The 23,038-nt window shown below is 39.1% G+C and overlaps 1 non-coding gene across 1 annotated transcript; it reads left to right on the plus strand.

The window, feature by feature from the left end:
* The first annotated feature begins 21,369 nt into the window (after positions 1 to 21,369).
* LOC128586883 (U6 spliceosomal RNA) lies at positions 21,370 to 21,477 on the plus strand. The gene has a single exon (XR_008380341.1). It is a non-coding gene; the product is annotated as a U6 spliceosomal RNA (small nuclear RNA).
* Positions 21,478 to 23,038: the final 1,561 nt, after the last annotated feature.

Raw genomic sequence — 23,038 nt, forward strand, 5'->3', positions numbered from 1 at the left:
ACAGGAAACTCCTCAAAAAACACGGCTCCTAAGGAGAAACGAAGGACCCATCTCTGGTTTCTTACATCAGAGTTTCCAAAAGAAGGACATGGGCACCTTCATTCTTAACAAATTTCATAGTAAACTTGACATTACTGAAGTCTGAAATTCCATAGGTAATTCTTTGAATCCGTGAAGACAAAACATGTCTGTCTCATGAAGTTCTGGATCTTCAGTGCCAAGAGCACAGTTGGCATCTGGTAAGTATTCTCCCATGCATTATCTAATGAAAAAGCGATCCTCGGGGAAGTATTACATACTAGAGTTACGGAACAAAGACGAAGGTGCAATCAAAGCAGACGAAGGTTCCTTACTTAGGTCAAAACTCCAGGATGACCAAAAGGAGAATGCAGCTGGGAGCAAAGAAGTTCCCCGCACACCAAGCCAAACCAAGTTAAAAAAAAGCCACTTGGTCTTCACAGGACTAAGCCCATACAAAACCCACCAGGCTTGACCACGCAGGCTCTCACACCAGCCGCCTGATTTCCTCAGGCACTTTATTCACATTTGCATATCTCTGAAATCTGGATGCCCCACACATGTGATGCATTTTACCATTTCCAGTGCCCTGGACTGAACTCTCCTTTCTCCTTCCTCCAAGCAGCTTTGGTGTTTGTTCTTTGCCAGTCACCTGAGGGCATCATCAAGCCAAGATCACTTCAATTTAAATCCTTCCCCAAGAATTTGTGGACTGTGAATTCAGATTGCACACCTGTAAAAGAGGCAGATAGCCATTCACATGTGCAGGGGACGTATTTTCCCCCCTTCTTCTTTCTTCCATTCAATGTCAATGTTTGAAACATGCACATTTTCTTAACTGTTCTGGATGTTGGGTTGAACTCTTATTTACCCCTGCAGTGAGGGGTTAGGATGACTTATGCAGCAATCAGCTGTGAGGATTCCCCTATCTCTCCTCTTCTCTGTCCCCACTCCATCTTTAGTAGAACATTTAATGTCATTGTATCTTACACTTGAGGGCATTTTATGTGTCATAAAACATAGGTTCTTTTTACTGGGATTAGGGTTGAGTCTATATGGACAGTAATGAAAATGTCTACATCTGCCGAAAGGAAGCAGCAGTTAAAAAAAAAAAAAATTCAGATCCTGGTAACTCCTTCTGATTCTGTAATGTCCTGGAAATGGAGACAATGATCTTTCAATCTCATAAGGCACTTTGGGTTATCCTTGGGCTATCTGCCACATTTATAGACTCTTTGCAAGATCATGTTTTTAGTCTCTTGCTGTGGTGTCCAGCATACATCAGGTGCTCATCTAGAGCTGCCTGAACTCTACTGTGTAGAATACATCTGTCTAAACCCTACTCGATCTGGCTCAGCACCCAAAACAAAAATGCTTCCTCACATAGGCTCTTAAGAGGTGCCCAGGGATCACTTCTGTACACCACGGGGGAATTATTCATAGTTTCTAGCAAATATTTTAATAAAATCTTAATATTTGCCCCAACATTTTAAAAATGTTGCTATCTTATTATTGATACAGTTCTTGTGATCACATGGATTTCTGTGTTTTGTTTAGTTTTTCCCACTAAAGAAACTGCTGCTGTGAATTCTTGCTTTAACTGAAACCAGTTTCTGTCTTTTTTTTTTTTTTTTTTTAGAGCACAAAATGCATTGTGATGATGGCTGGATTGTTAATTCTCTGGCTTAGCTCATAAGCTAGTCATTCTCCCTCTCTCAACAAGAAAAAACAACTTTCTGTGGCATGTTCTGGATTTCAGGCTGCATTTTTGTTTGTTTTTTTGGCTTAGTCTTTATTACTCTATTGTCACTCAAATTTACCTTTCTTTGCCTCTAGTTTCCTTTTTTCCTGAAAACTTGAATTTCACATTTATCTTTTCTTTTCTTGACATTTATGAGGTGAGGGTCCCATAAAATTCTGTGGCCCTGCAGCTGTCTCCTAAAACAACTACTTTGAAGTGCCTTTGGCTCCACCCACTTCTTCCTCACCAGCTGCCAGCCCAGAGGAGTCTGGGAAGAAACTTGGAGAGCCTATTCCAATTGTCAAGAAAGGAAACTGTGAAGGAAGGACTAACAATATTATCAGTTCCATATATCTCCAGTTTCTCAAGGAAATGGTAATCCTATTATGTTAGATAAGCCCAATCTTCAGGTTCCAACATATGGATAATTAGTTGTACTCTTCAAATTCCTCTAGTAACCTGAAACATAACTGTTACTTCTGTTTATCATTCTCCTTTCTTTCTCTTTTTTTTCCCTATCTTTCTCCCTTTCTTTCTTTTATTTTTTCTTTTACTCAAATTCCCTGACTTGAACTCATTGGGTATCATTTTTCTGTAATGCTGATGATACATTTCTGACTGTCACCCTTAACTACGTATCACACTTTCTAGAAAAGGCAAGTATGTCAAAACATATTTATTTGCCCATGCTCATCACTTTCCAAACTCTCCACCTGTTAGATTTCATAATGAAGTAAAACAAGAAACACATGTTTACATTTTTGCATTTACTCTTTCTAGTCCAGCGGTTCTCAACCTGTGGGTCACGACCCACAGGAACTGTATTAAGGGGCTACAGTATTAGGAAGGTTGAAAACCACTGTTCTAGTCTAATAATTGTTATTTAGACAATTTGCTAATTTTTACAGCAATAACTAACATGTCATTATTGAGTTCAGACCTAGTATCAGACATATTCAAAATTCTTTATACAGATTTTCTCATTGAATTCTATGAGGCAGACACTGTAGTTATATATCTGCATTTTATAGATAAGAATAATGAACTCCAGAGAAAGAAAATGATGTTGCCAATGTCACAGAATACTACATTTGGGGTGAGAATCTTCATATAAGTGCCCCGATACTTGGGAGCATTTTAGTCAAATAAATTAAAAATCCCAAACCCTATATACGTAGAACTTTACTGAAATAAAGAGGAAGAAAAGAATTGACTGTAAAAAAATACTATTCCATCTCCAGAATCAGAAACAGCCCCGTGGCAATGTAGGCTGAATATCATTCCTTGGAAGCATATGCCGAAAGTAAGGTTAATAATTTCTGGTGAGAGGCACACTTGGTTATTCAGAACTTATTTGTTAGAAATGTTTTCCATTGCAGTGGATGCCTGGTGCTTTATCACTGGTGCTTCTTGAATCAGTGGTTGCCCACATTTTAAAGTACTTTGACCCCCACTGTACCTTCCCATGAGTTACCTCTGGAATCTTTCTTTTTTTCTAAAATACTTTCTGCTGTATTCAACAGCATTCCTTGGGACATTTGCTACATAGATAATGGTGCCATCTTGACCTTTATCATCACAGACTAAGTAACCCAGTATGATTTTCTTGGATTTTTCTTTTGGCTTCTTCCCAATTCATCTCTTCTATATCCATCACTGAGTTCTCCAAGTCCTTCAAACCTACCGTCTTTTTCTCTGTCTATTCTTACTCTAGCACAATTCTGCATTCCTAGAGCAAAATATCTACCTCTCTCTTAGGCCGATTCCCAGAGTTCTCCACTTCTGGGCCTTTCTTACACTATTTTGATGATGCCAGTTCTTTCTTCTTCTGCGACATGCTTGTGAGGCCTCATAGAATTAGCTTCACATGGTGAGTCCATCGCTCTCTGGGTTTTGCTAAGTTAACCAGCTCTGCCAACAGATGGTTCCCAAGGGCACTCCTAGACCAAGAACTAAGACTGTAAAATCTAATTGGGATTATATAATTCCATCCACGAGTTTGGGTAAAAAGTTTGACTTTGTGGGTAAAAAGGCTTTGTTTGCCACTATTCTTTTATAGAGCCACTGAGGTAGCATGTCAAAGTCAAGGTTTGTCCCTCTCCTATTTCACCAGCTCTTAGGTGTTTCCATAGCCAGAGACTCCTGAATTCTGGAGCTGTTTCAATTTATTTCACCAACAATAAGCATGTTACATGTCCCTGCTTCTCAATCCTCACATATAACCTCACATATAATTATATTTGCTTTGATTTATAAAAACTATTCAAATTTCTCATTAAATATACAGAAGAGAAGAATTAAGCAGACCTCATAATCCCAGCACATGGGAGGCCAAGGTAGGTGGATTGCCTGAGCTCAAAGGTTTGAGACCAGTGTGAGCCAGAGTGACACCTCGTCTCTAAAAATAGCCGGGCATTGTGGCGGGCGCCTGTAGTCCCAGGTGCTCAGGAGGCTGAGGCAAGAGAATTGCTTAAGCCCAGGAGTTTGAGGTTGCTGTGAGTTATGACCCCATGGCATTCTAGCAAGAGTGACAAAGTGAGACTCTGTCTCAAAATAAATAAATAAATAAATAAATAAATAAACAAAGAGTTAAGCAGACCTCAGATAAAAGAATCTAAACTTTTTTATTTCTAGATGTTGCCAAAATCTTTAGTACGAGAGCAAGAAAAGAGGACAGAATCAGAACCAACCATTTGGATGCAAACAAACAAAAGAAAAATTAAAAGTTTTTTTTTTTAAGTCTAAATGTCCCCAAATAAAACAAAATATTAAAAAAATAATCTTTTTCCTGTGATGATTATATAACTTCTGGCAATAATGGTCATGTGCCTGAAATGTAAACGTGATCAATAAATATTCATTCTATGTGTGAGCCCAAATTCCTAAAGGACTACTCTTAGCAGATAGATAGATGATAGAACCATAGATAGATAGATAGATAGATAGATAGATAGATAGATAGATAGATAGATAGGAGATAGATGGATGATAGATACATACATACATAGATACATAGATGATAGATAGAGGATGGATGGATAGATGGATGGCTAGACAGACAAACAGATAGACAGATAGATAGACAGACAGACAGACAGACAGACATACAGACATACAGATAAATGGGAAAGGGACCACATCATGCAGGGGCACTTTGGTACAGGAAAGAAAAACTGAAGAAGGTGAGCAGAGAGGCTCCTTGCAGGTTTATTGCCTGAGGCCTGCGGCTGTCAGACAAAGAGTCTGTGGCCAGCAGGGCTGTGTATCCAGAGCATGAGGTGACTAGGTGGACGGGAGATGAAAGGAATAGGAGCAGCTGTGATGAGGAAAAGGCTTTAATGGGAATTTTAAGGCAGTTTTCCTATGGGAAGAACTCTGTAAATCTTTTATAAAATTTTATACCAGCCCTCCAAGGAAACTCATAATAAAAGTCAGTTATTCCCTAAGGATTTCGGAAGTCATTTTATGTAATTTTGAAGAAACTCCACTCTTTGGTCCCAAAGTAGCTCAATTTTATTTAGGCTTTCTATCATCCCTGGTGAATTCATCACAATACCTTCCCATTTTAGGACATTCTCCAAATGGAATGTAATAGGTGCCCTCAGTTAGGGTGAAGAAATGCATTTAGTTTCACAGGCTGGGATCAGGCTGACAGACGCCTTGCTCTGACCATGAGACTTGCTTCCCTCAGCAGGACTAGTCCTGGAGGAGCTGGCCCAGTGACAGGTAGCTTGGGTTAGAGTAACTAATGGGTTGAATCACAGCAAAGATGGATGACGGGATCCCAAATTGAAATAGTTGCTTGCTTTGGCAGGTGGGACAACACTGGCTACATGACACCAAGAAATTCAGCTGACTATGGCAGCTGATGGCTTAAGGGCTGGGCTTGCTAGCTGGGTTTCTGGGTCAGGGCAGCAGATTTAAGAAAACGAAGAAAGTTCTGGTCGGTTTTCTGGTTACAGTCAACTAAAATCAACTAGCTTTGAGCACCATGCTCAGAAAACGGGTTAGGAAAAGGAAGTTGGCTGTTGCCACGACCATTACTCTACAAAGTAGGTTAGGCTATTGGTCCCCCCGGGAATTTTGACCAGTTCCTGCTGGTTTGGACACTTATTCCAATGCACTGGCAGGAGGAGTCAAATGGAACAAGTCTGGATCATTTGTGAGTAACCTATAGCTGATTGTTTCATTCTAAAAATAGAAAATAAATATAAGTGTATTTTTAACTGAAAAATGTCATTTAGAAATTAGAAATAGAATTTTTTAAATTTTTTAAATAGAAAAAAAAGGCTGCAATCTAGGGTTTTCTCTTACATCAAGATTTATATATACACAGTGGCAGATTCTTCTTCTTTGGCTGCAATCTAGGGTTCTACCTTACATCAAGATTTATATATACACAATGGCAGATTCAATAAGCATATGAGATTTTAGAGGTAACAAATGTTTGGACACAGATGAAGAAGAAGAGGTGATTATTAGATAATTTACTAGAACTCAAAAAAAGGATAGTGCTCAGTTATAAGAACAGAGCAGAATAGAATGGAGTGTTGGTATCAGGGTTGGGACACTGAGTCGAGCTTCATCTAGAAACAACTTGATTCTGAGCATGGGTCTTCATTTCCTACCACAGGGAACTCTTGGTATATGAAGACATTGTTGAGATTGCTGGTTCCCAGATTGAGGCCAGAATCAACCATTTGGATGCAAACAAACAGGCTGGTTCCCACAAACAGTAATGGTGAAGCCCTTAGCACGAGATTTAGTAGATCCATACTGGCATTTTAATAGATACTATGATAAGTTACATCAAATTCACATTGGCAAAATGAAATGGTGGTTTGGAAACATAAACAGATGATTGGCCTTGCTTTTATGTTAATGTATGTAAGTCTGTTAATTCCCAGGTGTCCTGGAGGAATATTTCTTATCAATTTCTAAATTGCTATGTGATAGGTAAACTTTCAAAAAGCTTTGTGAAAGTAAATAAACCCTGAAATGTAGTGTTAATTTTGAGTAGATACCACTATTCTAATTTGACTGAAAAAAGATATTGGCTGGAGCCTTTCATAGCTTTAAATCTCCTCCACGTCTCCCAGCATCTCTTAGCTAAAAGCCAGGGCCTCAGCTGAACTCTGGCTGGATCTGAGCCTTCTGATGTTTGGCAACACTCAAGCTGCTTGCAACTATGCGCTCTCAGGTGTCTCCCTTTCCTTTGTGCTGAAGGATGCTGAAGGAGGTTGAGACTATCTTTATGACAGCATAAGACTCCCTGTCATGGGGATAAAATTCAGTGGACTTTTATAGCAGCAGCTGCTATGCTGGAATTGAGAGAAATAATTCTCCAGGTAATCACAAAAGAAAAAAGGGAAAAAGATAAAAAGAAGAAATAGAAACAAATATATTATTTTCCAGCAAAGTATCAAGAGGGAGAGAGGGAGGGCTGAGAACCACCACTTACTGTGCCGTGACTGTGGCTTCAAGGTTTCCACTAAGCCCAGAAAAGGAGAACTGCAGGCAGTCAGATGTGGATGTCACAGCCAAGAGATGCTGTTGTCTGCAACATGCCAGCTCTCTGGTCTCCAGGCCAAAATTGTAGAAGTGGTTTTCTAGACTAAGAGAATCTAAAGAGGTACAGGCAAACAAGCATATTGGGTATTTCAACATGTTTGGTAACTGAAGGCAGTGTAATGGAAAATAATTATAATAAATCTTTGGAAAAAACAGGTTTCCATATCTATTACATTGTGTAAATTTGTCAGGCAGAAGAAAAGTCTTTACAGTAAGGAGAGTGGCAGAGACCTGCCGATGATGACTGTGGCCATCCTTTATGGAGCCAGGATTATCACAAAAGGAAAGTATGTAGCAAGGATGCATCATTATTTCATAAATTTTGTCTGTAAAACGAATTCTTTCTTCCAGAAACTATCAGGAAGGTTGAATTCCTCTGATCCCTTTTGGAGCAACAGTGGAAATTACCTCCCTGGCAGGCAACATGCTGAAAGGAAGTGGGATTATTATTTTAGGAGTCTCTGACTTTAACATTGACGGTGAATCCGATAGCTTTGAATGGATTCAGGCAAATACTGCATATTCTCTACTAGAAGCAAAAACACGCACATACCCGCTAGCATGATTTTCATACAGCTTGTAAATCTTTCTCTTCCATTTGAGGCACATCTACGGAAGTGTGACATGCCGCTCACTATGGTGTCCTGGAGGTTCACTCTGCCTGCTCACAGTTGGAACCAGTGTACGTTGGTCTATAAAGATTTCTTGGTGTACAAATCTATAGAGCTGAAAAATTATGTTTGACTATTTTTAAGTGTTAAAGTCCTTCTTGATTCAGAAATAATAATGCTTAGCAGCTTCTCTGAGTACTGGTTGAAGTGACTTGTTCCTCTTTTGTGCACTGTTCAGGGCACCTGAGCATTTCTGATCCTCCCCTGGCACTCAGGTGGCCTGGGAGAGGATTCCCAATGAGAGGTCTCGGCTCCATGTCCCGGAAGACAGCTTCCTGCCTGGATCCTGAGCTCTCTGCGTTCTAGGGCTTCTGATCCCATCCTTTATTTTTAAATAGTTGACTTATTCATGGAGACCAAGTGCCTGCTGCACCTTCTCCTCCTCCCTGCTAGCTTCCCGGCAGCTCTCTGTGTCCTAGATTCTGTCCCCTCTTTGCTCCCAGAAGGGTATTGGGCAGCTGGCTGGGCAGTATTTCACCCATTTCTGGAACCAAACTATACTGACAAACATCCTAAATGAACAAACTTTGTTTTTTGTAACCCACCTCCATATATAGTCACAGTCAAAATTCAACTATTATAATAATTCTTTACTTATAGTCAAACTTCTTAAATATCACGTGGATTCTCCCTGAAAGCCAAGTAAGTGTAAATTTAAAAGGTTATATTTACTTTCATCTATGGGAATTTTCCATTTTCCATGGCTTAGATTTCTTTGTTCCTAGAATTAAATGTATGTGTTTCTTATCATGGTAACACTTATGTGTCTAGTTTTGACTCCAGAAGATGTTCCATTTCATTTGAAATAACTTGTACGTGTACATACTTTCTTTATAAGGGAAGGGCTAAAGCCCTATAGACTTACTTGCTAGGTATTGATCTACCCAAAGTGTTTCTATAGAGATTTCTGAAAATTCCCTAGGGATTAGGTCTATCATAAAAACTCAGGAATAGGTCTATCATATGTCTTCCATAAAGGAATTCTCTTGTCTGCATTCCCCCATCTTTGATACTGATGAGATAAGGAGATCAGTACTCTAACTAAATCATCAGTGATTACTGTTGCTCTCTCTTCTCTATCCCAGTAGGTTCCTGCATTGGGGGGGGGGGACACTGATTTTTCCCTTTAATATCAAGTTTCCAATGGTAGTAATCTGGGTGAGGGATGAGGTGTATCCACCCTGGCCGATTAGATGAATGTGTCATCATTCTGAGTTAATGATCATAGAGGAAAGATGAGGATATCTTGTGGAGATAGTATGAAAAGTCCTATTTTGTACATCGGTTTATGTTATATAAACCGATAAAACCATATAAAATAATCGGAATGCAGTTGGATAACATACAGAATGAATCTTAGGAGAGTGATATGATCTAAAAATGTAATTTTAGAAGTTATTAGAATATAAATGATAATTAAACTCATGAAAGTGGATAATCTAGTCCTTAAATTTTCTAGTAGAAGAAGAAACATTTAATGAATAACCAGCAATTGATAATCTGGAATGGACACTGTTCCAAGATCCAATTGGAGTAAGAGAAAAGGCAGCAGAGGAGAGAACATGATTATTTATCGGGTGTTAGGGAAACACATGAGCAGTTAAAAACGATTCTCAAGGGCGGCGCCTGTGGCTCAGTGAGTAGGGCGCCAGCCCCATACACCGAGGGTGGCGGGTTCAAACCCAGCCCCGGCCAAACTGTAACAAAAAAATAGCCGGGCGTTGTGGCAGGCGCCTGCAGTCCCACCTGCTCGGGAGGCTGAGGCAGGAGAATCATGTAAGCCCAAGAGCTGGAGGTTGCTGTGAGCTGTGTGATGCCATGGCACTCTACCAAGGGCAGTAAAGTGAGACTCTGTCTCTACAAAAAAACACAATTCTCAATCTTTGAATATGGGTTACTTGTATCCACTGGTGACTTGTACGTGTTTGTAAGATTATTTGCATAGCTAAATTCCATTTTGACAGGAACCAATATGGGGACAAACGTTTGCTATAATAGGATTATTTCTAAGCCCAGGCCAATGGCCTGGAGTATTAATGCCCTGTTGATCTCAGTGCAACACAATTCTCTGCCATGAATTATTTAGCATAACGACTTTTCTCAGTTCTTGTCTATAGCATAGTTCTCCAATTTTAATGGAAAAAAACCCCATAAGAATACAAACTGTTCCATGAAGGTTGATTTAAGTTTAAAAAAAAAAAAAAAGCATTCTCCAGAGTCATAGCGGTTTATCCTTTGTGAAATGTGTTGTGCTCAGCTGGAAAGCTAAGGTGGGCTCTGGGGTGTGCATTTGAATGGAGCTAATGAATTTCCTCTGTGCAGTCCAGCCTGGGAAGAAATGGAGAAGTCAGCTTAATAAAGCACGCAATAGAATTGCCCTCTCTGGCTCTCCGGATTATAATAGCGGAGCAGGGTACTTTCCCTTTATCTCTAAGTATATTCTTGGTTGTCTGTTACTGTGATTTCTTATACTTTGATCATCTCATGTTCTTCTCTGTCCTCCATCCCTTCCTTCAGGCCTCCCCCTTCTCTGCCTCTTTACCTCCCTCCCTGCTTTGGTTCTTGTGTCTCTTTAATTACGACTGTTAACACAGGGACCATCTGAAGAGATGCTCAGTGTGGCTGACCAATTTTTCCGCAGAACACTGTTCTCAGAAGGCCTAGTGCTGTGCACTCTCCTGCTAAGAGCTGTGAAGTGGAGCCTCTGTTGACTTGGTAAAGAAGTACCCGACTTCGTACAAGAAATTGTGTTTTGGATCTTTCTTATTTTCATTTGCTTGTTTATAGCTTTGGCTCATTTTTTTCTGAGCTCTCTGTTCCTTCCACATTTTATTTGAGCCTGGGGAGATGGGAGGCAATTTCCCCACTCAGATGTTTTGTTCTTGCTGTGCTTGCTATTCAGCACTAAATTCTGGTCACTTCAACTCTCTTTGAAAGAGCCTTTTATAAGATCCTGAAAAGGCGGCCTGCATGGTATTCAACCGGGGTGGCAGAAATCCTAAGGACACAATGTAGGAATCTGCCTTTGCTGATCACTAGGCATATTTACACCAGAGAACTTCCCTCTGAAAGCGTCTTATAGGAAGAGAAATAATCAGGGGCGGCGCCTGTGGCTCAGTGAGTAGGGCGCCGGCCCCATATGCCGAGGGTGGCGGGTTCAAACCCAGCCCCGGCCAAACTGCAACAAAAAAAAAAATAGCCGGGCGTTGTGGCGGGCGCCTGTAGTCCCAGCTACTCGGGAGGCTGAGGCAAGAGAATCGCGTAAGCCCAAGAGTCAGAGGTTGCTGTGAGCCGTGTGATGCCACGGCACTCTACCCGAGGGCAGTACAGTGAGACTCTGTCTCTACAAAAAAAAAAAAAAAAAAAAAAAAGGAAGAGAAATAATCACATAAACTTCCTCTTCCTCCCGTCAGTGCCCTTCAGAATCAATTCATAAATAAGGCTGAAAGCTTTCTAGGAGGAGGAAATCATACCTTTTATTTCTTTGCATCTTAGTCAAGGTATCTGCAATCATGGAACAGGTGTGGTCAAATCAACAACACCTCAGTTACAAGTGTGTCTGCACTATCTCACCCCGGAGAAGAAGCTCATCAACCTTTCTGAGCCTTAGTTCATCCATCTTATAGAAATATAATACTCATAAGATAGTGATGAGCATTAGTGCCTTGGCTAGTTCGTATAAAATGAAAAGGATATGTTAAGCACACAGTGGAAAACCTGATGCATAGTTGGAACTTTTGATAATGTTATTACTCTGACTTTCACCTTCCAAGAGACTTAGTTTTCCCATTTATAAAATTGAACTTTTATACTTGTATTATATATTGATGAGAAGATAAGAACAGGAAAGGATGGGAAAACACCCAAAGCTTTGCTTGCCATGTGTAGTTACTATTATCCTATAAGGTATATTTCATTACATCAGTAAATCAAACTAGATCCATCACATACTTATTGAGTGCCTACAATGTAAAAAAAAAAAGCATTCTGCTAGGTGAGCTCATGATTCAAAATGAAAATCTCAGTGTTCTTGAACTCCAGGAGCTCACAATTGAGTGAATAACATGAGTAAGTACAGATGTGGTTTGTTTTCTCCGGCATATGGGGCTGGCGCCCTACCCCTTTGAGCCACAGGCGCTGCCCTAAGTACGGGTGTGGTTCTAGTAGAAGGTAGCCTATGGTCTGCACTGCCTATTCAGCAGTTACGAACTGACAGCTACTGGAGTTGTTTTAGGAAGAGGAAGAAATTAATTCTGACTAGGTGATCAGAACATTTCTCTATTTAATGCTGGTTGAATTTAAAAGGGAAAATAAAATTAAGGAAAACCCCATCTCTGTTTATTTAATCTGTTTGGGAGGGCTTTAATTACTCGGAGGACAGAAAGAGCATAGTACAGTGGAACCTTGATTAACTGAAACACTCAGAATTGAGATAATGGGATTTTCTTGTTAATTTTTTCTTTAAGAGCAAAGAACCCATGATTTGTCATTGCTATTCCTACCTCCCAATACAGCAACTACTGATCAGCTATTAAATAGTCATGGGAGTCTAGCAGCTCAGAATTGGGTGAGACATTCCATTTGTGGTCAGCTAGAGCTAGAAGGTGAAAAAATTCAAGATCAGGGGTCTGACCAGCCAAGGGAGCACCAGCCTTCCTCACTGTTATAAAGCTCCACTTGCCTGTCCAACAATATGTGATCACCCCAAAACTATTCAAATAGCTTTTATTGAATTAATATAGGTTCAACAATGGTAGACCCTGTTGCAGATATGAATGATTCCTAACATATAATTCTTGATTATCTTATAGATTTAAAGACACATTAACTTATGAAAATAAAACAATGCAAGGAAGTATGTAACTATCTGGAAAAAATTGAGTTCTATAAAAGTTAAAAGATGAAAGAAATATTTTAAATTGGAATAGATTAACATGATTGAGTCAGAATACATTTCTTTGGATCAAAAAGATGATATAAGGAAATAAGTATTTTGGAAATACTGAGAAGTTTACAGTATACAGAGTGGTTTGAATTTGAAGAAATGGGAAAACAAAAAGACAAACCTGCCAGTTTTTATACGTATCTAATGTCACTTAATACTTCTCAGATGACTGAATTCTAGAGTCCTCATTTTGAAGGCCATCATCATTGATTAACAGAAAGCAGTCCCAAATGAAGTATAACCTAGTGATTAAGAGCACAGGATTCAGAATCTAAGGCCCAGGGTTAATAGCTTTGACAATTACTATCTTTGGGGACTTAGGCAACTTAGTTAAACTTCTAAACCAGGGTTTCCTGAGCTGTAATGTGATAATAATAATAGTATCTAACTTATTTTACTAACTTTTTTTGGCACAATGCCTAGAACACGGTAAGCACTCAGTACCTGTTAACAACAATTATCATTATCAGAGAGTCTTAGAGTTTGGACAAATTTGCAGAATTCATACAGACCATTTAAAATGCCTAGACAATTTTATTTAATGTGAATTCTGGGTCTATGCTTTTTTCATTTTTTACTTTCTTCTAGTCTTGAGTGAATTAGATCCTGCTTTTTAGGATTTCATGATGGTGCAGTGACTGGTATAGATGTGGCATTGACCACCCCTTAGCCTGTTTGAGCACTGATGTCACAGTTTCCATGTTAGCCTCCTGTTTCCTGTGTCTCTCTGTGTGAGGCCATTCCCAGGCCACATCTCTGGAGTTGACTTGCACAAGCATACCAGAAGTACAAGCCAGGAAGCATCCATTGGAGTGACCCTTGACTCGTGAGAATATGGAATTTGTGAATAAGAACCCCAGCTTTTGGTCTTTTCATGAAGTGTTCCAGAAATTCTATTCAATGACCCCCCCCAAGTGTGAATGAAGACCAGTTTCTCAAAAGAGTAATCTACTCATAAAAGGAGATTTTATAATTTTTTTCCTTTCCATGTCTAACTTCTTCACTTTCAAATTTTGCCTATAATGCCAGTTTTCAGTTTATTGCCTCTCAATTCCAAATCTACCCTTTATTTCCTGCTCTTTGATAATGGATCTGGGCCCTATAAAATTTCTCCCTAGCTAGCTAACATGATGTAAGCATTTTAGCAGAGGATTCTAGGGAGACACACTGTAGAGGAAGTGGTGTTTCTCCTGATTTCAGCATGTTCCTCTAGGCAAGCTGCAGAAGCTTCCATGGCACCTGGCAGCCAACTATCTTTGAACAGCTCCTGCTGCCACAGTCCTCAGGGAGTTGTGAGGCAAAGTGTCTCCAGGGCAGCACCTGCCATGAGTGATTTTCCATGATAACCCTGACAGAAAATTCGTAGCAAACGGATATTGGTGCAAAAAACACCTCTGGGTGAATAGCTTCCTTTGGCAGCCTTTAAGCATCTGCACAGCCTCAATGAATATACTTAGCCAGAGCTGAATTCTTTTAAGCAAGGTCTGGGTCTTAGTTCTGGTGAGGGTGTGTGCATGTGTGTGACAGAATAGCAGAGGCCCTCTATCAGAGGACTTTCCTTTTGCACACTATCTCAGCCTTAGTGACAGTGGTGTACTTTATATGTGCTAATCCTATATTCTTTGTCTAAAGATAGCTATGAGCATTAACTTATAATTTATGTAAAATTAACAATGATATGAAGAAGCATGTAATTGGTTGAAAGTAAATAAGTGTTATAGGCATTAGGAGATAAAAGAATTATTTTGGTTTGGAATAGATTAATAGGATAGAGTCTGAATACATTGATTTGAAGCAGAGAGATGTTATATGTATAATGATGTAAGTAAAGAGTAAGTATCTCTTTACCTTTTACTCCAGTCTTATAGGTATATATTTTTTGTTGTTTTTTAAGACAGAGTCTCACTCAGTTGCTTCAGCTACAGTGCAGTATCATCATCATAGCTCACTCCTGGGCTCAGTTGACACTCCGGTGTCAGCCTCCCAAATAGCTAGGACCACAGGGGCATACCACCACACCTGGTTATTTTTTTCTGTTTTTCATAGTGTGATGTAATAGTAGAGGTCCTCTCCTACAGGACCTTCCTTTTGCGTTCTACCTTCATCTTAAAGAGAATATTGTTCTTTCTCAGGCTGGTTTGGAATTTCTGACCTTAAGTGATCCTCCTGTCTTGGCCTCTTGGAGTGCTTATGGGCATGAGCCACCATGACTGGCTATTAATAATTCTTAATATGAAACCTTTTCATATTTCTGGTTAGTTCCTTTGGCCTAACTGGACCCATATTTATACAGCTCCCAAAATAAATTAGTTGCACCTGAATCTCTATCTCATAGTATGTTTTTCAGGGAATCCAATTTGAAACTGTTGGTTTTGGTAGAGGCATTAGAAAGCAGATTCTGTAGATGAGAATCTGGAATTGAATTGTGTGCTGATTAGATGGAAAAAAGGGTCTTATTTCTGGTGTGAAATAGAATGTTACAAGCTGGAATGATGTAGCATCACAAGTATATGGATTATTATTTGTGTTAAATTGTGAGGAAGAATAGGGAAGAGAAAGCTCTGCCTTGTAATAGTTCTAGTGCACTGGTTCCCAAGTAGTGGTGTCTGGACCACTAGCATTAGCATCCTATGGGAACTTAGTAGAAATGTCAATTCTTGGGCATTATCCAAGACTTACTGAATCAGAAACCCAAGAATTGATGTCTAGAAATCTATGCTTTGAAAAACTTTCTAGGTGATTATGATGCAGTGTATAGATTAAGAGCCAATGCTCTATAACCTGAAATATATGATGATAAATGTAAGAATTGGGAAGCAGATTGATTTCTTTATAAATGACATAAAAGCCTTGGGGAAAAAAGAATGGCAGCTTTGAGTCAAACAACTCTGTGCTCAGGTCTATAGATGCAGAAAGTTTTTATGGTTGTGTTTGAGACCTTCTCCTGCTGCTGCTGAACCATTTGATTATAAAAGGAATATAATTACTAACAAATCTACATTCATAGCTCCTGCCAAAGTTAGAGCCATAGTAGAGAAGAAATGAGAGTTCACAACCTCAGACGAGAGACTAATGGTAGATGTGCTTGAGGACTATCAACACCCATGTTATGGACTGAATGTTTATGTCCCCTCCAAATTCATGTGTTGAAGTCCAAATCCCCAGTGTGTTTGGCAGAGAGGCCTTTGTAGGGTAATTAGGTCATGAGTGTGAAGCTCTCAAAAATATTATTAGTGCACTTTTGAGAAGAGACAGTAGAGCTTTCTCTGCCTCTCTGCTCCCTACCAGGTGAAGCTACAGTGAGAAGTTCATCATCTGCAAAACAGGAAACATGTCTTCACCAGACACAAGCTGTCTCAGAGCCTTGATCTTGAACTTACCACCTCCAGAACTGTGAGAAATAAATGGTTGTTATTTAAACAACCCAGGTTATAATATTTTTGTTCTATCAGTCTAAGCAGATTTCCTTCATCCCTCATGAATGCCAGAGAAAAGCATTTGTCTTTCTAGGAGACCATTCAAAAGTCTCAGGTGAGGTCAACGCCTGACAGAAGATGTTTGTTCTCTTCCTTCTCTGTGTGCTGGCTCCTCACAATAAATTCAGATCACTAGGATCAAGCTTTGCCCTGACCTAATTGGAGAAATTCTGTTGCTTGCATGGATTATTCACGAAATAGCTGATAAACATTTTAAACAATTAATAGTATTTAATAAAAGAACATTTATGAAGGTGATCCCAGAGTATTAGATTGAGAAGTGTCAAAATATAAACAAGACAGGGGAGACTTATTAAAAATAGATGTAGCTTCTGCAACTTATTTTTCAGTATCCTCGGATGGACTTGGAATAGGGCTTTGAAGCTTGGAGACAAAGATAGCTACAATAAGTGAGATAGAAATGCCAGAATCATGTGGCCAGAGTACTGAGGAAGGTAACAGAAGATTCAAACATGTGGACCTACAGTAATGGATACTATGTGTTCATATCTTTGTGTTTTACACCAATGCCCACTAGAAAGTGCCCACTGCAGAGGAGACACTGGACAACCAACCAGACACAATGATTCAACCAGTAAATGTCAGCCATGCATGCTGGTGTTTGTACAATGGGTCCATGAACAGAGTATCTACGATAGAAAGAGGCTATGCATGGACCCGACTGCTTGCACTTCCTTTCACTAAGCCTGATGAACATCCAGAGACCTTCACTGGATCCTTAATGATACATTTTTAAAAGTACCATCCCTTAAAGAGACCAATCAGCAGTTAATTACTTCAAAATCCACAGAGAGAAAAACCTAGACCAATAAAAGTATAGATCAGGGGTCAGGGGTATTCAAATATGTAGGAAAGAAAGGAAATCATGAGGATCTATTATTACCTTGGGGTCGACTACTGCAATGGGGATGGTACCGAAACATCTCTACTGACCTGCTCATTGTGGGAAATTAAGTTCAGTGCATGGAGAACCTTAAATGCAAGGAATTTGTATTTTGTTTCTGGAAGAATGAAAAGAAAACACACCAGATGATATGATAATATAATCAGATGTATAATTCGTATTAATAATCTGCACTCCCAAAGAGCCTAATACACACACACACACACACACGTACATACACACAAATAAATCTATTTCAGAATGTCAGAGAGTAAAATTAAAAAAAATCAACCTGTTAGATAACCCTTTCTTGAATAACTGCATTAATTGATTTGTTTTTCCTATGGCCATTTCCACAAAGTATTTGTGGAAATTACAAATTGAAATTACAATTACAAATTTTAGGGTTCTGGCTAAAACAATATTATTAAAACATAGTTAAAATCTTTTTAATGCTTACTGTGTACTAGGCTCAATGCTAACACATTAATAACATTATCTTTAGCAGTGCTAAGAACATTCATGTGGGGTAAGTACTGCTATTATTTCTATTTTAGGGAAAGGAAACTGAGGCTTAGAGACATTACTGTTTATGTAAGATCAGTTAGGAAAGAGCAGAGTCAGAGATTCAACCCAACGTCTACCTGACGCTGAAATTCATGCTTTTAATAATGGTCCCATATTTGTTCAAAATTTGTTCCAAAAGAGGTGATGAAAAAACCAAAGCACTTTGGTAATTTTACTTTAATTATCTATGCTGTCTTTTGAAGTGGCAAGTCTCAGACTGTGAGCATAGGTACTTTGATTTTAAAAGGGTCACAAAGGGAAAGCCTTATTTCTGTTATCCTGTCTTCTGCATTTCAGGTAATTGCTGATAATCCAAATTGAGGCTCTTGGCTGCTGCAGCTTACATTAATGATTAAATGAAGTATAATAAACACAAATTTAGCTGTCTGTAGTGTTGGAGGAGTAATGAAAGATATTATATTGCTTCTAAAGTAAAAGATCTAAAATACAGTATTGCAAACCACAATGTTAATTTATTTTTAAGAAGAGGTTTAGACTTCGAAGTTAAGAAAATATTTCTGTGAGCCATGATAGAGTTACATGTGTAATAAAGAAATTGTCAAGTTCATAGTTAGCTTGCCTATATAATGTAAATCAAGAGTTGAGAAGTATTTTATTCTAAATTGCTTTTTAAGTCTGTGAATACCTATTGGTTTATATACAAGATTTATGCCAACATATTCTTTCCATCTTCATTTTCTGTGAAGGGAATATTAATGTCTGATTGCCTCCATAATCCTGGAAGTAGAAATTTTCTGTGGTGTGCAGCTAATCTTTGGTTATTCATCCTAGCAGCAAACAAGTTTCTACTTGAGAAGGGGACATTTTGACACTGCTGGTGGGACTGCAAAGTAGTACAGCCTTTTTGGAAGTAAGTATGGAGAATCCTCAAAGAACTCAAACTAGACCCCCCATTTAATCCTTCAATCCCATTAACTGGGCATCTACCTAGAAGAAAACAAATCCTCTTACCATAAGGACACTTGCACTAGGCTGTTTATTGCAGCTCAATTTACAATTGCCAAAATGTGGAAATAGCCTAAATGCCCACCAACCCAGCAATGGATTAACAAGCTGTGGTATATGTATACTGTGGAATACTATTCAGCCATTAAAAAGATGGAGACTTTACATCTTTTGTATTAACCTGGATGGAAGTGGAACATAGTATCCTTAGTAAAGCATCACAAGAATGGAGAAGCAAGCATCCTATGTACTCAATTCTGATATGAGGACAATTAATGAGCTAGTACATAGTGGGGGTTGGGGGAAGAGGAGAGCAGAGAGAAGAAAGGAAGGAGGGGGTGGGAAGTCACAGTGTGTGACATGTCTTTTGGGGTCAGGACGCAACCATAAGAGGGACTTTACCTAACAAATGGAATCAATGTAAGCTGGTTCTTTGTACCCTCAATGAATCCCCAACAATAAAACAAACAAAAAAGGGCGGCGCCTGTAGCTCAGTCGGTAGGGCGCCGGCCCCATATACCAAGGGTGGCGGGTTCAAACCCAGCCCTGGCCAAACTGCAACCAAAAAATAGCCGGGCGTTGTGGTGGGCGCCTGTAGTCCCAGCTACTCGGGAGGCTGAGGCAAGAGAATCACTTGGGCCCAGGAGTTGGAGGTTGCTGTGAGCTGTGTGGCCATGGCACTCTACCGAGGGCCATAAAGTGAGACTCTGTCTCTACAAAAAAAAAAAAAAAAAAAACAAACAAAAAAACACTTTATTTACCTTTTGTTAAAATTATGGAGAGCAGGGGGACATGGGCTTCACAGGATATCAGCCGCAGTCAACCATATTCAGATAAATCCCATCTTCCCTTCTTTCTTCTTTCCTCTGACATCCAGGACTGTCATGTAGATATGAGATTGACCAGAATTCCTTACAATCCGGTTAACAAATGGAATCAATGTAAGCTGGTTCTTTGTACCCTCAATGAATCCCCAACAATAAAACAAACAAAAAAACCCTTTATTTACCTTTTGTTAAAATTATGGAGAGCAGGGGGACATGGGCTTCACAGGATATCAGCCGCAGTCAACCATATTCAGATAAATCCCATCTTCCCTTCTTTCTTCTTTCCTCTGACATCCAGGACTGTCATGTAGATATGAGATTGACCAGAATTCCTTATAATCTGGTCTCCCTCCTATCATTGTCAAACAAAAGTCACTCATTGTTTAATTGTCTTAATTTTGTAAAAACTAATTATGTTCTTGGAAACTAGGTAAAAAAAATCATAGGCCAATAATACATTTGAACTTGATTGCAGTCAACTCTCCAAAGTTGCTTGGTCCTTCTAACCAAGAGCCATAGTTCATATACTCTGAATCATACAGAAGTTTTCTTCTTCAAAACACAATAGTAACTTCGCATAATAAATATTTATCTTTTTAAGCATAAAAATTCCTATTCTAGTAGTGGTTTCCTTTGAGATGCAGATATTGGCTTGAAGATCAGACTGCTTCCAATATTGTTAAGTAAAGTGGTGTGCTACGGAGTAATCTTGGAGGGTATGTATTTTGGATAGAAAAAGATCATTTTAAATAGGCAATATTTGTCCTTTGAGAAAGATTTATTTACAAAAAAAGGGGCAAAGGGTAAGAGGAGGGATGCTTTCATTTTTAACCCTGATGTATAAGAAGTGTGGAAGTTGTCATGCTTGTCCTTACAACAGCAGCAACAAAAAAGATGAATACATTGAAAATGAACAAATGTTCTTGGACCCATCATTAAAATGAGTTTGCAAGGCAATCTGCTACCCACAAAATCTGGAGAGAGATGAATCTCGACAATAATAGCTGAGATTTGTCAACCTGAAGCACAACCTTCCAGAGCCAAAAGTTGGTATGAACAACTAAATGGTCATTTGTACAACTTGCTGGAGTCTCAGGGTGTATTGTCTTGAGGATGAGAATCTACTAGAGACCGTGTTGGCAGGGTCAATCTTTGTAGAATTTACCACCAGGAAACCTTGCCACCCTCTCACCCCACTGTCTGCCACAGTGCAAATTCAAAAAAGATACCTTTCTGCCTCTGGTAGAGGGAAGACTATTCCTTGTGAAATATGCCTAGATATTTGCCTATAACTTTACCAGAACCTCATCTTAGCTTAGGAAGGGTATTTCACCCACTCTATTTCATTCTATCCTATCTGTTTCACTGAAAGAAGGCAAACCCAGTAAATAAGGATGTACTTGGTTGGCTTATTTATCCTTCTTCCTTTATATTATATTAGCTTTTTTCAGATTCATGTGATGTGACATTTCATTTTACCAGATTCACAGAGGATCTTATGAAACTTCTTCATCAAGCTACAATGTCCTAATTTTCTTTTTCTTTTTTTGCAGTTTTTGGCCAGGGCTGGGTTTGAACCTGCTACCTCCAGCATATGGGGCCGGCGCCCTACTCCTTTGAGCTACAGGCGTTGCCCCCCTAATTTTCATGGTAGAAAGATACTGCTTAAAAAAATTGAAAAGGGTGCTGATTTCGGCAGCACATATACTAAAAATTGGAACGATACAGAGAAGATCAGCATGGCCCCTGCGCAAGGATGACACGCAAATTCGTGAAGCATTCCATATTTTTTTCAGATAGCAAAAGAGGCAGAAAAGAAGAGAGAGAAGGCAGAACGTTCACTGTCAGAATTATGGGACTTTATGAAGCGTTCCAACATACGAGCTATAGGAATCCCAGAAAGGGAAGAAGAATGCCCCAGAGGAATGGAAGCCATACTAGAGAATATTATAAAAGAAAATTTCCCAAATATCACCAAAGATTCTGACACACTGCTTGCAGAGGGATATCGGACCCCAGGTCACCTCAACTCTAACCAAGCTTCTCCAAGACACATTGTGATGAACCTGTCCAAAGTCAAGACAAAAGAAAAGATTCTGCAAGCTGCCAGGAGCAAGCACCAGTTGACCTACAAGGGTAAATCCACCAGAGTGACCACAGACTTCTCTAATGAAACTTTCCAAGCAAGAAGACAATGGTCATCTACCTTTAATCTACTTAAACAGAACAATTTCCAGCCCAGAATTCTGTACCCTGCTAAGCTAAGCTTAAAAATTGACGGAGAAATCAAATCATTTAGGGATATACAAACATTGAGAAAATTCGCCACAACAAGACCAGCTCTACAGGAAATACTTCAACCTGTTCTGCACACTGACCACCACAATGGATCAGCAGCAAAGTAAGAACTCAGAAATTAAAGGACAGAACCTAACCTTCACACTGATGCAAAAGATAAAACTAAGCAATGGACTCTCACAAAATAAGATGAATAGAATACTACCACACTTATCAATTATCTCAATAAATGTTAATGGCTTGAATTCCCCACTGAAGAGACATAGATTGGCTGACTGGATTAAAAAACCCAAGCCATCCATTGGCTGTCTGCAAGAAACACACCTGGCTTCAAAAGACAAATTAAAGCTCCGAGTCAAGGGTTGGAAGACAAATTTTCAGGCAAATGGCATTCAGAAGAAAAGAGGAGTTGCAATCTTATTTTCAGATTCATGTGGATTTAAAGCAACTAAAGTCAAAAAAGACAAAGATGGTCACTTTATATTGGTCAAGGGAAAAATACAACAAGAAGATGTTTCAATTCTAAATATTTATGCACCCAATTTAAATGCTCCCAGATTCTTGAAACACACCTTACTCAGTCTGAGCAATTTGATATCTGATAATACCATTATAACAGGGGACTTTAACACTCTTCTTACAGAGCTAGACAGATCCTCTAAACAGAAATTAAACAAAGATATAAGAGATTTAAATGAGACCCTAGAACAACTGTGCTTGATAGACTCATATAGAACACTCCATCCCAAAGATAAAGAATATACATTCTTCTCATCACCCCATGGAACATTCTCCAAAATTGATCATATCCTGGGACACAAAACAAATATCAACAGAATCAAAAGAATTGAAATTTTACCTTGTATCTTCTCAGACCATAAGGCACTAAAGATGGAACTCAACTCTAACAAAAACTCTAGACCCAACACAAAGGCATGGAAATTAAACAATCTTCTGTTGAATAACAGATGGGTGAAGGAAGAAATAAAACAGGAAATCACCAACTTCCTTGAGCATAACAACAATGAAGACACAAGCTACCAAAACCTGTGGG

Source organism: Nycticebus coucang, chromosome 5 (assembly GCF_027406575.1).
Source record: "Nycticebus coucang isolate mNycCou1 chromosome 5, mNycCou1.pri, whole genome shotgun sequence".
Taxonomy (NCBI): domain Eukaryota; kingdom Metazoa; phylum Chordata; class Mammalia; order Primates; family Lorisidae; genus Nycticebus; species Nycticebus coucang.